Below are 14337 nucleotides of genomic sequence, written 5' to 3'. Positions count from 1 at the left end.
TGGTAATTAGAAGGCCGCTAAATGCCGCTGCGCACCACACGTGTATTATGCCCAGCAGTGCAGGGGTTAATTAGGGAGCTTGTAGGGAGCTTGTAGGGTTAATTTTAGCTTTATTCTAGTGTAGCAGACAACCCAAAGTATTGATCTAGGCCCATTTTGGTATATTTCATGCCACCATTTCACCGCCAAATGCGATCAAATAAAAAAAAAAGTTCCCTTTTTCACAAACTTTTTGTTTCTCACTGAAATTATTTACAAACAGCTTGTGCAATTATGACATAAATGGTTGTAAATTTTTCTCTGTGATCCCCTTTGTTCAGAAATAGCAGACACATATGGCTTTGGCGTTGCTTTTTGGTACTTAGGCCGCTAAATGCGCATCACACGTATTATGGCTAGCAGTGAAGGGGTTAATTAGGTAGCTTGTAGGTTAATTTTAGCTTTAGTGTAGAGCTTAGCCTCCCACCTGAAACATCAGACCCCCTGATCCCTCCCAAACAGCTCTCTTCCCTCCCCCACCCCACAATTGTCCCCGCCATCTTAAGTACTGGCAGAAACTGCCAGTACTAAAATAAAAGCTATATTTGGGCTTTTTTTTTTTAAAAAGAAAAGGCATATTTACATATGCTGCTCTGTAGGACCCCCCTTTAGCCCCCAAACTGACTGATCCCCCACCAAACAGCTCTCTAACTCTCCCCCTCTGTCTTAATGGCCGCCATCTTGGGTACTGGCAGCTGTCTGCCAGTACCCAGCTTAGAATAAAATTGGTGATTTTTAAATTTTTCCCCTTTTCTGTAGTGTAGCACCCTGCCCCACCAAAGACCAACCCCCCACCCCCTCCTAGATACCTTCGATTTATATTTTTTTCCCATTAAAATACCCCTTTCTCAAACTTTTATACAGTTATATTTTCTGTAGTGTAGCGTACTCGCCCGCCCGCCGCCCCCGTGCACGCGCGCGCCCGTGCGCGCCCCCATCGGCTCTGCCCCCGATCCCGCCCCCCTCTACATTACCCGGCCCATCGATGGCCGCCCACCCGCCTCCCAAGTCGGCTCCCACCCACCAACGATACCGGCCATCGATGTCCGGTGCAGAGAGGGCCACAGAGTGGCTCTCTCTGCATCGGATGGCCATCTAGCGTTATTGCAGGATGCCTCCATATCGAGGCATCACTGCAATAACCGGAAAGCAGCTGGAAGCGAGCAGGATCGCTTCCAGCTGCTTTCCACACCGAGGACGTGCAGGGTACGTCCTCAGGCGTTAACTGCCTTTTTTTTGAGGACGTACCCTGCACGTCCTCGGTCATTAAGGGGTTAAATAAATTACATACAATTAGCTAAATTAAATTAAATACAAAGTACAAAAAACCCCACTAAATTACAGAAAATAATAAACAAATTACAGATATTTAAACTAATTTCACCTAATCTAATAGCCCTATTAAAATAAAAAAAGCCCCCCCCAAAATAAAAAACCCCTAGCCTAAACTAAACTACCAATAGCCCTTAAAAGGGCCTTTTGCGGGGCATTGCCCCAAAGTAATCAGCTCTTTTACCTGTAAAAAAAATACAAACAACCCCCCCAACAGTAAAACCCACCACCCACACAACCAACCCCCCAAATAAAATACTATCTAAAAAAACTAAGCTCCCCATTGCCCTGAAAAGGGCATTTGAATGGGCATTGCCCCTTAAAAGGGCAGTTAGCTCTTTTGCCGCCAAAAGTCCCTAACCTAAAAATAAAACCCACCCAATACACCCTTAAAAAAACCTAACACTAACCCCCTGAAGGTCGACTTACCGGGAGACGTCTTCATCCAAGCCGGGCCGAAGTCCTCAATGAAGCCGGGAGAAGTCTTCATCCAAGCCGGCGAAGTGGTCCTCAAGACGGGCAGAAGTCTTCATCCAGACGGCATCTTCTATCTTCATCCATGCGGAGCGGGTCCATCTTCAAGACATCCGACGTGGAGCATCCTCTTCTGATGAAAACTAACGACGAATGAAGGTACCTTTAAGTGACGTCATCCAAGATGGCGTCCCTTAAATTCCGATTGGCTGATAGAATTCTATCAGCCAATCGGAATTAAGGTAGAAAAAATCCTATTAGCTGATGCAATCAGCCAATAGGATTGAAGTTCAATCCTATTGGCTGATCCAATCAGCCAATAGGATTGAGCTTGCATTCTATTGGCTGATTGGAACCCGCTCCGCACTGGATGGATGAAGATAGAAGATGCCATCTGGATGAAGACTTCTCCCGGCTTTGTTGAGGACTTCGGCCCGGCTTGGATGAAGACGTCTCCCAGTAAGTCGATCTTCAGGGGGTTAGTGTTATGTTTTTTTAAGGGTGTATTGGATGGGTTTTATTTTTAGGTTAGGGACTTTGGGCGGCAAAAGAGCTAACTGCCCTTTTAAGGGCAATGCCCATCCAAATGCCCTTTTCAGGGCAATGGAGAGCTTAGGTTTTTAAGTTAGTATTTTATTTGGGGGGTTGGTTGTGTGGGTGGTGGGTTTTACTGTTGGGCGGGTTGTTTGTATTTTTTTTTACAGGTAAAAGAGGTGATTACTTTGGGGCAATGCCCTGCAAAAGGCCCTTTTAAGGGCTATTGGTAGTTTAGTTTAGGCTAGGGTTTTTTTATTTTAGGGGGGCTTTTTTATTTTAATAGGGCTATTAGATTAGGTGTAATTAGTTTTTTTTTTTTACGTTGGTAAAACTTTTAGAGAACTTCGCTCTCGAATTTCTGAACACAGGGACGATATTAAAGACTGCAATATTGACAGCCCTGTGGCAAGACACTACGCGCAATTTCATGAATCAAAAACTGATGATTTGTATTTCATTGGAATTGAATCTGTAAAACTTAGCATGCGTGGCGGGGATATTGATAATATCCTACTACGCAAAGAAACAAAATGGATATACAAACTCAACACCTTAGCACCTCATGGCCTCAATGAAAAACTAGAGTTCGCTTCATTTTTAGGCTAATCCTCAGCGGATGTATGCACATATCTCTGTGTGTAATTATATGGTCTATGGTAGTATCAAAAATATTAATTGAATATAATGGCGTAATTGTAATACTAAAAAATACAATCCCTATCATGCAACCCAAACATACAAACATATATCAGTAATATAATAGATTAGATGAATAACAAACTTTTCTATTGTATCGAATGGAAGTATGAATGTATGAGTGTTTAATCACAAATGTATCCCTGTAAATAACCCCTTGCTGTTCTGATCTACAAGAAAGTAAAGTGTTGCGATAAGTATCAAAGCCGTCTTGAGTGACAGATCTTTCTGCTAATGGCAACAATTCCCTTTGCGGCCAAATTCCTATAAATCAGCACAGCTACTGACGTGACGTCAGCACCCGGAAGAAGCTCCATGCTGCTGTATTGAAAGGAGTGAAATGAGCTCTTAGACTCGTCGGTTTGCAGCACTCGTTCAGAGGACCTTTTGCCTGACTGTGGTCTACCCCTTGTCTAATCCAGAAGATTCAGCGTCTCAGGAGCTACGGTTAAGGGTAGAGCAACCACGTGAAAAAGACAGGTATTCTAATGAACTGTTATTTATCTGCACTATATATATGCCTGTGAAAAAGACGCGGCGAGGTTAAGCTCCCCTCGACTCCTGACGACCTCACGCTATTACTTGTACTTAGACACGAAGGGGTTAAGACTGTATTCACCTGGTCCGTGTATCTCTGGGGACACACACTACACTTTTGGATTACAAATATATGCAATCTATACATGCATTAATGTGATGAACATTTGCCTATTTTTGTATACTGGTGCACCAGTCTCCTTCACGGCCCATCTGTCATTTTTATGCATCCTTGATATCCCCTGTATGTATGTGACTTGTATGTTTGGATGTATGAATTCATATAGTGTAGTTTTATTAAACTCATTTGTATTTCAAGAATTCGCCTTTTGTCTCCTCTTTTATTGCATACAGTTGTGCTCTTTTTTGCCTAGACTTTTAGTAACCTGTATTTTAGGTTTCTACTCCCTTTTTCACGTTGTTACACATTAATAAATATAATGTAGGTGTCGGTGATGTTGGGGGCAGCAGATTAGGGGTTAATAAATATAATGTAGGTGGCGGCGGTGTCCGGAGCGGCAGATTAGGGGTTAATAATATAATGCAGGTGTCGACGATGTCGGGGGTGGCAGATTAGGGGTTAATAAGTGTAAGATTAGGGGTGTTTAGACTCGGGGTTTATGTTAGGGTGTTAGGTGTAGACATAAATTTTATTTCCCCATAGGAATTAATGGGGCTGCGTTAAAGAGTTTTACGCTGCTTTTTTGCAGGTGTTAGACTTTTTTTCAGCCGGCTCTCCCCATTGATTCCTATGGGGAAATCGTGCACGAGCACGTTACACCAGCTCACCGCTGACTTAAACAGCGCTGGTATTAGAGTGCGGTAATGAGCAAAATTGTAACGTCGGGTTTCTGAAAACTCGTAATACCAGCGCTGCATGTAAGTGAGCGGTGAGACAAAACTGCTCGTTAGCACCGCATAGCCTCTAACGCAAAACTCGTAATCTAGGTGAATGAATGGGAGATGCAATGAAACAAAAATATTGTGTCCCCTCTGTCGGTCTAAGGATATATAAGTATCAATCATTATCTGTCTACATATCTATATGTTTATTTAAAATAGCTATTTGTTATTTCTTTGTGTTTTTTATTTTCTGTTTGCCGTCAGTATGTACAGTTACTGGCTAAGTACTTGCCTTTTATACATTTTATTGTATACAGTCTCTGTTTATGCTGGATTGTTGGCTATATACTTATCTTCATGTGTGATAAGTGCCTAAATAATTGTTTTCCTTATATGGACTTGCCTTTTATTTTGGATCATAGATACTAGTGTATAACTTATTTGAATTTGGGGCTCCAGGCTACAGATGTGCCCTCATCAGGTGCCATAAATGGCAACATAAGCATCATGTTCTGTGCTTTTTAGATTGACTTTGGCAGGTCACAGAATAGTGACAGTCCTGTCACTACCAATAAGGGATCAGCTGGGATCATACTCCTTTCTTTCATGTAATTGGCAAGAGTCCATGAGCTAGTGACGTATGGGATATACAATCCTACCAGGAGGGGCAAAGTTTCCCAAACCTCAAAATGCCTATAAATACACCCCTCACCACACTCACAATTCAGTTTTACAAACTTTGCCTCCTATGGAGGTAGTGAAGTAAGTTTGTGCTTAATTTTCTTCGTTGATATGCGCTTCTCAGCATTTTGAAGCCTGATTCCTCTCAGAGTACAGTGTTTGTCAGAGGGATGTGAAGGGAGTATCACCTATTGATTGGTTTTCCTCACTGGAAATCTTTTCAAAGGTTCTCTGTTATTGGTCATAGAGATTCATCTCCTACCTCCCTTTTCAGATCAACAATATACTCTCATATTCCATTACCTCTACTGATACTGTTTCAGTACTGGTTTGGCTATTTGCTATATGTGGATGGGTGTCTTTCGGTAAGTATGTTTTCATTACTTAAGACACTCTCAGCTATGATTTGGCACTTTATGTATTAATATAAAGTTTTAAATATATGTATTGTACCTATATTTGCCATGAGTCAGGTTTATGTATATTTCCTTTTGCAGACTATCAGTTTCAAAATTGGGAAAATATTTAGGAAGTTATTTTTTCTTACCTGGGGTATAGTCTTTTTCGTCAAATTGACTGCTTTTTCATTTAAATTTCGCAGGCAAATTAGGTTCGCGAGGTCGCAAAATGCTGATATTTATTGCGTAATTTTTGGCGCGAGAATTTTTTTACGCAAAGGTACGTTAGGTGACACAAATTCGTCATTTCCGGCATCTTAGTTGACGCTAGTTTTCCTTGCAAGGTTGCATTACACCTAATTACACCTAATCTAATCCCCCTAACAAAATAAAAAAGCCCCCCAAAATAAAAAAGCTCTACCCTACACTAAATTACAAATAGCCCTTAAAAGGGCATTTTGCGGGGCATTGCCCCAAAGTAATCAGCTCTTTTACCTGTAAAAAAAATTACAAATCCCCCCCAACATTAAAACCCACCACCCACACAACCAACCCTACTCTAAAACCCACCCAATACCCCCTTAAAAAAACCTAACACTAACCCCTTGAAGATCACCTTACCGGGAGAAGTCTTCACCCAACTGGGCCGAAGTCCTCAACGAATCTGGCAGAAGTGGTCCTCCAGACGGGCAGAAGTGGTCCTCCAGATGGGCAGAAGTCTTCATCCAGACGGCATCTTCTATCTTCATCCATCCGGCGCGGAGCGGGTCCATCTTCAAGACATCTGACACGGAGCATCCTCTTCTTTCCACAGTGACTGAAAAATGAAGGTACCTTTAAGTGACGTCGTCCAAGATGGTGTCCCTTCAATTCCGATTGGCTGATAGAATTCTATCAGCCAATTGGAATTAAGGTAGAAAAAAATCATATTGGCTGGTGCAATCAGCCAATAGGATTGAGCTGGCATTCTATTGGCTGATTGGAACAGCCAATAGAATGCCAGCTCAATCTTATTGGCTTATTGGATCAGCCAATAGAATTGAAGTTCAATCCTATTGGCTGATTGCATCAGCCAATAGGATTTTTCCAACCTTAATTCCAATTGGCTGATAGAATTCTATCAGCCAATCGGAATCTAAGGGACGCCATCTTGGATGACGTCACTTAAAGGAACTTTCATTCTTCAGTCGCCGTGGAAAGAAGAGGATGTTCCGCGTCGGATGTCTTGAAGATGGACCCACTCAGCGCCGGATGGATGAAGATAGAAGATGACGTCTGGATGAAGACTTCTGCCCATCTGGAGGACCACTTCTGCCCGTCTGGAGGACCACTTCTGCCGGATTCGTTGAAGACTTCGGCCCGGTTGGGTGAAGACTTCTCCCGGTAAGGTGATCTTCAAGGGGTTAATGTTAGTTTTTTTTAAGGGGGTATTGGGTGGGTTTTAGAGTAGGGTTGGTTGTGTGGGTGGTGGGTTTTAATGTTGGGGGGGATTTGTAATTTTTTTTACAGGTAAAGAGCTGATTACTTTGGGGCAATGCCCCGCAAAAGGCCCTTTTAAGGGCTATTTGTAATTTAGTGTAGGGTAGGGCTTTTTTATTTTGGGGGGGCTTTTTATTTTGTTAGGGGGATTAAATTAGGTGTAATTAGTTTAAAAATCTTGTAATTTGTTTATTATTTTCTGTAATTTAGTGGGGGGTTTACTTTAGCTAATTTTATTTAATTGTATTTAATTGTATTTAGTTTAGGGAATTAATTATAGTGTAGTGTTAGGTGTAATTGTAACTTAGGTTAGGTTTTATCTTACAGGTAAATTTGTCTTTATTTTAGCTAGGTAGTTTATTAAATAGTTAATAACTATTTAATTACTATTCTACCTAGTTAAAATAAATACAAACTTGCCTGTAAAATAATAATAAACCCTAAGCTAGATACAATGTAACTATTAGTTATTTTGTAGCTAGCTTAGGGTTTATTTTACAGGTAAGTATTCAGTTTTAAATAGGAATAATTTAGTTAATTATAGTAATTTTATTTAGATTTCTTTTAATTATATTTATGTTAGGGGGTGTTAGGTTTATGGTTAGACTTAGGTTTAGGGGTAATTAACTTTAATATAGTGGCGGCGACGTTGGGGGCGGCAGATTAGGGGTTAATAAATGTAGGTAGGTGGCGTTGATGTTAGGGCCGGCAGATTAGGGGTTAATAATATTTAACTAGTGTTTGCGATGCGGGAGTGCGGCGGTTTAGGGGTTGATATGTTTATTATAGTGGCGGCTACGTTGGGGGCAGCAGATTAGGGGTTAAGAAGTGTAGGTAGGTTGAGGCGACATTGGGGGCGGCAGATTAGGGGTTAATAAATATACTGTAGGTGTGTTGGGGGCAGCAGATTAGGGGTTCATAAGTATAATGTAGGTGGCGGCGGTGTCCGGAGCAGCAGATTAGGGGTTAATAAATATAATGTAGGTGTCGGCGATGTCGGGGGCGGCAGATTAGGGGTTAATAAGTGTAAGATTAGGGGTGTTTAGACTCAGGGTTCATGTTAGGGTGTTAGGTGTAGACATAAATTTGATTTCCCCATAGGAATCAATGGGGCTGCGTTAAGGAGCTTTACACTGCTTTTTTGCAGGTGTTAGACTTTTTTTCAGCCGGCTCTCCCCGTTGATTCCTATGGGGAAATCGTGCACGAGCACGTTACACCAGCTCACCGCTAACGTAAGCAGCGCTGGTATTGGAGTGCGGTAAGGAGCAGAATTTTGCTCAACGCTCACTTCTTGTCTGGGTTGTAAAAAACCCGTAATACCAGCGCTGTCTGTAAGTGAGCGGTGAGCATAAACTGCTCTCTATAACTGTTAATCCCTCATGCTGATGCCTTGGGGTCACACTTGACTCAGGTCTCGAATGAAAAACAAATCCTGACCCTAATATTCATGGCTCTCAATAACACTGCTTCCTGTTATATATCTTGTTTTCAGATATTCTCCCACACGTCTTCTTCAGTCTGTTCCTAAGCACCTTCTTTCCTCCTCTGTTGCTACCTTCTCCTGTGTATAGGACATCTCTAGAGTGGCCCCTATCTTGTGGAACTTTCTGCCTCGTTTCACAAGACTCATCTCTAGTTTTCAAAGTTTCAAGTGTTCCTTAAAGGAACACTAAACACAAATTGCAAATGACATGATTTTGAACCTTCATTTGAGAATAATTTTAAAATTAAAACTGCAGCTTTAATTTGTCAAATGAGTATATTGTTTTATGTTTATTAATTTCACTGATTTCCCTTCCCCCATAACAAGAGAATTCTTGCTAACCAATTACAAACTAATACGTAGATATAGCACAAACTCTGTTTGCACATGTGCAGTTGAGAGAGACTGGGGAAGCCTGCCCTTATCTCTTTTCTTAAAGGGTTAGAAATTGTTGCAAATTGTATATAAATAAAATACCTATTATAATTAATATATTGAATGTAAGGAAATAAAACTATTTTTGTGTGAAAATGAAGCCTCTACATACCTTTGTATAAACTTTGAAAATCTCATAAAAGGAGCGGTAACGACCGCCCATAAAAAGAGGCAGAGTTTATGCAAAACCAAATACGGAGCCCCATCCAATGGTGAAGCAGCTGCGGACATTAATTTTAATATTTAAATGCTCTTATTTATGTGCATGCGCACTTGTAATGTAAGGGATATGCAAGCGCACAATGTATAGAAATGCACAGCGGCCATATTTTCTTTAACTATTGATGGTCCATACCATATAATAAAAAACTATTCAAAATGCTCCTTGGTCTAGGGGCACTTTGCATACTTACCTCCACCTCTCCTTCATCTATAACGTCCGCTTTTTCCTCTCTATGAAACTTCAGTGTAGCGGTGCAACACTCCTTCCGGCATCAACCTCACAATCCACGTGACCATTCGGTACTTGGGTCATGAATCTGCGCATGCGTTAGGCTGTGAGTTGTTATAATGCACATGCGGGCCACCATGATGTTTCTACCTAGGTAGAACATTGTTATAGGCCCCATTTACCGATTTCAACATTCAAAATTACAAGAAAACAATAGAAAAATTTAAACAAGTACCAATTACAAATAAATTTAACATATATAGATGTTTTAAGAGTGCTTAATTTTTTTTTTGAGTTTACTATCCCTTTAAGGTAGTTTAACACTGATTCAATGTAGTTACTATTGCAAAGAATGCTTCTCCTATCATGATTGTTGATGCCATACTGATAATCCACCTTTTACAAACGTGACTTCTGAGAATCTTAGGGGGGAGGATGAAGTAAACAAAAGCTTACATAAATTACCTAAAAGTGTTAACCCAAATCTCCCTGGGAGAAAGTAATACAAATTTAGATATATTTTACAAAAAAGGCAGCAAAATAAATAATGAATATACAGTATATTGCAATAATGTTGCACTTGCAGTATTTAAAGACTGTACTGTTCAGGGATATATACAATGTGCATTAACCTTTTCTTACCTTGGAGAGGTCCCTAAAATAATTTTAGAAAGGCAAATTTTATCTTGAGAGTTGTCTAGCTCTGCAGGGTTCTGGGTGTGAAGCAGATAGACTTACATTACAATATAATTCTCTCCATGCTTTCATCAGCCACTGTATGTCTGGTTGTGTTCTGGAGACCTGGAATACAAGGTTAAGCACATAGGAAAAGGGAACAGGCACACGCAACAATAACAATGCAATATACAGTAATAATTGTACAATGTCTTATTTGTTTGTGAAATATACAGGGAGTGCAGAATTATTAGGCAAATGAGTATTTTGACTACATCATCCTCTTTATGCATGTTGTCTTACTCCAAGCTGTATAGGCTCGAAAGCCTACTACCAATTAAGCATATTAGGTGATGTGCATCTCTGTAATGAGAAGGGGTGTGGTCTAATGACATCAACACCCTATATCAGGTGTGCATAATTATTAGGCAACTTCCTTTCCTTTGGCAAAATGGGTCAAAAGAAGGACTTGACAGGCTCAGAAAAGTCAAAAATAGTGAGATATCTTGCAGAGGGATGCAGCACTCTTAAAATTGCAAAGCTTCTGAAGCGTGATCATCGAACAATCAAGCGTTTCATTCAAAATAGTCAACAGGGTCGCAAGAAGCGTGTGGAAAAAGCAAGGCGCAAAATAACTGCCCATGAACTGAGAAAAGTCAAGCGTGCAGCTGCCAAGATGCCACTTGCCACCAGTTTGGCCATATTTCAGAGCTGCAACATCACTGGAGTGCCCAAAAGCACAAGGTGTGCAATACTCAGAGACATGGCCAAGGTAAGAAAGGCTGAAAGACGACCACCACTGAACAAGACACACAAGCTGAAACGTCAAGACTGGGCCAAGAAATATCTCAAGACTGATTTTTCTAAGGTTTTATGGACTGATGAAATGAGAGTGAGTCTTGATGGGCCAGATGGATGGGCCCGTGGCTGGATTGGTAAAAGGCAGAGAGCTCCAGTCCGACTCAGACGCCAGCAAGGTGGAGGTGGAGTACTGGTTTGGGCTGGTATCATCAAAGATGAGCTTGTGGGGCCTTTTCGGGTTGAGGATGGAGTCAAGCTCAACTCCCAGTCCTACTGCCAGTTTCTGGAAGACACCTTCTTCAAGCAGTGGTACAGGAAGAAGTCTGCATCCTTCAAGAAAAACATGATTTTCATGCAGGACAATGCGTCACACGCGTCCAAGTACTCCACAGCGTGGCTGGCAAGAAAGGGTATAAAAGAAGAAAATCTAATGACATGGCCTCCTTGTTCACCTGATCTGAACCCCATTGAGAACCTGTGGTCCATCATCAAATGTGAGATTTACAAGGAGGGAAAACAGTACACCTCTCTGAACAGTGTCTGGGAGGCTGTGGTTGCTGCTGCACGCAATGTTGATGGTGAACAGATCAAAACACTGACAGAATCCATGGATGGCAGGCTTTTGAGTGTCCTTGCAAAGAAAGGTGGCTATATTGGTCACTGATTTGTTTTTGTTTTGTTTTTGAATGTCAGAAATGTATATTTGTGAATGTTGAGATGTTATATTGGTTTCACTGGTAAAAATAAATACTTGAAATGGGTATAAATTTGTTTTTTGTTAAGTTGCCTAATAATTATGCACAGTAATAGTCACCTGCACACACCGATATCCCCCTAAAATAGCTATAACTAAAAACAAACTAAAAACTACTTCAAAAACTATTCAGCTTTGATATTAATGAGTTTTTTGGGTTCATTGAGAACATGGTTGTTGTTCAATAATAAAATTAATCCTCAAAAATACAACTTGCCTAATAATTCTGCACTCCCTGTATAAGCCATTGCGTCAGTATATCACTGCTCTGTTATATAATCATATACTAATAAAACAATCCAATAGTAGTAATATACAAAATAATATATACACCTGATCAAGAATACATAGACTAATAATGCAGTGAGAAACCAGTTTGCAGATAACATTTTAACAAAACAATGATGTACTAACACTTTTTTTAAGGTAGGTGACGCAGTTACATCAGGAGAGATACTGTACTCAAATTGCCTGTGATCTTACAAAAATCTCTTCTGCATTTGGTACCTTCCTTTTTTTTCAAATTTAAAGGGACATTTTTATGTTTTCTTAATAGTCGAGAAGTTAAAGTGACAATAAAGTAAAAATGAAACATTCATGATTCAGATAGCACATGCAGTTTTAAACAACTTTCCAATTTTCTATTATATTATGAAATTTGATTTGATCTGTTGTATCCGTAGTTTAAGAGTAAACCTAGATAGGCTAATAAGAGCTTAGGAGCGTGCACATGTCATTTGCAGTCTATGGCAGCAGTGTTTGCAACTATGTATAGCAATGCTATAAACATTTGTGCAAACACTCCCACCCAATGGCTAAAGACACATGCACGCTCCTGAGCTCACCTAGGATTACTCTTTAACAAAGGATGCCAATAGAATGAAGCCTAATTGATAATAGAAGTAAATTAGAAAGTTGTTTAAAATATCATGATCTATCCAATGAATTTAAGTATAGTTTTGACTTTACTGTCCCTTTAAAGCTCCTGTGAATGACAGGTGAGATATGTTAGTAATGCTTAGCCCAAGGGGATGCTTTTTTCTATTTTCACAAAGGAAGCAGTTTATTTTATAAATGCAATTTTATTGTTGCACATCATACAAGTAATTGCACGGATAATCAAAAGTAACTCTCTCTTGCACTGAAAGCACACAGTTTATACACAATTACAGAGCACACTAGAGGGCTTACACACAACCATTTATGACTACTGTTACAGTTGAGTCTCCTCTATAGGGGGAGTTGGGGCAATGCCCCATGCGTTTTTGGGGAAAAGGAAAGGAATAATCAAATGTCATTTTGGTGACAAAGATTTCTATTATTTATTTTTGTTTGCTTTCTAGGAAGGGTGGGTAATAATAATTAAAAAAATATGTAATAAACAAATAACATCTTGGATTTGCAAAGTTCTCTCAGACAGGGCATTTTTTGTAATCTGGCCTCTCTGAGAGAACATTGCACATGCTCCTTTTGTTCCTTTAAGTGATTTCTGAGGTCACTCTATCTGATAACATAGGGAACGTCTAGGCTCTGATGGTCTCCTAACCTCCCATTGGTTGTCAGGGGAGTTTGGTTACACATGTTTGTGGGGGTTGGCTTCTGCGGAGCACACTTGGCATCTGATCAGATTAAAGTGATGGTAAACTCTCCCCTTTATAAAACAGATCTGCAATGTTAGTGATATTTTAGATGAAGTTTAATTAATCAGTTGTACAGACAATTGGACAGAAGTCTAAGAGTTGGACACAGTCCTCCAATGGTCCTGACATGACCAGCATGACAGAATAGAACAAGACAGAATAGAAAAAGACTAGACAGAAAAGAACAAGACCAGACAGAATAGAACAAGACAGAATAGAACAAGACAAGACAGAATAGAACAGGACAAGACAGAATAGAACAAGACAAAACAGAATAGAACAAGAAAAGACAAAATAGAACAAGACAAGACATAATAAGAACAAGACATAGTAGAACAAGACATAATAGAACAAGACAAGACAGAATAGAACAAGACAAGACAGAATAGAACAAGACAAGACAGAATAGAACAAGAAATGATAGAATAGAACAAGACAAGACAAAATAGAACAAGACAAAACAGAATAGAACAAGACAAGACAGAATATAGCAAGACATAATAGAACAAGACAAGAGAGTATAGAACAAGACATAATAGAACAAGACAAGACAGAATAGAACAAGACAAGACAATAGAACAAATAAAAAGAGAGAGAGATGCACTCAGCTGAGACAGAACAAAAGCTGGAAAAACTTCCGTGCCTGTTCATTTTATTATAGTGTGTCACTCAGGGTGCATACTCTTTTAGCACACTATGCCCCTTCACAGAGAAAAAATATCCTGTAGCATATCAGTCTGACTCTGCCCAATGACAGTCCAGCGCCGAAATACCAGGCAATTCTTCTCTGAACAAGAGAAACAACAACCCCAGACGATCGTTTCGGCCTTCTGTGGGCCTCGTCAGTGAGGTGCAGTCGCATCTCTCTAAGGGCATGTGTGCAAGGAGTCTACGTCTGGTTTCCCCTTTTACTCTTAGGGAGACCCAAGAGCAATTTGCATAAATAAAAAGAGAGAGAGATGCACTCAGCTGAGACAGAACAAAAGCTGGAAAAACTTCCGTGCCTGTTCATTTTATTATAGTGTGTCACTCAGGGTGCATACTCTTTTAGCACACTATGCCCCTTCACAGAGAAAAAATA

The sequence above is a fragment of the Bombina bombina genome, chromosome 2 (assembly GCF_027579735.1).
Source record: "Bombina bombina isolate aBomBom1 chromosome 2, aBomBom1.pri, whole genome shotgun sequence".
Taxonomy (NCBI): domain Eukaryota; kingdom Metazoa; phylum Chordata; class Amphibia; order Anura; family Bombinatoridae; genus Bombina; species Bombina bombina.
Note: the sequence above shows the minus strand (reverse complement) of the source record.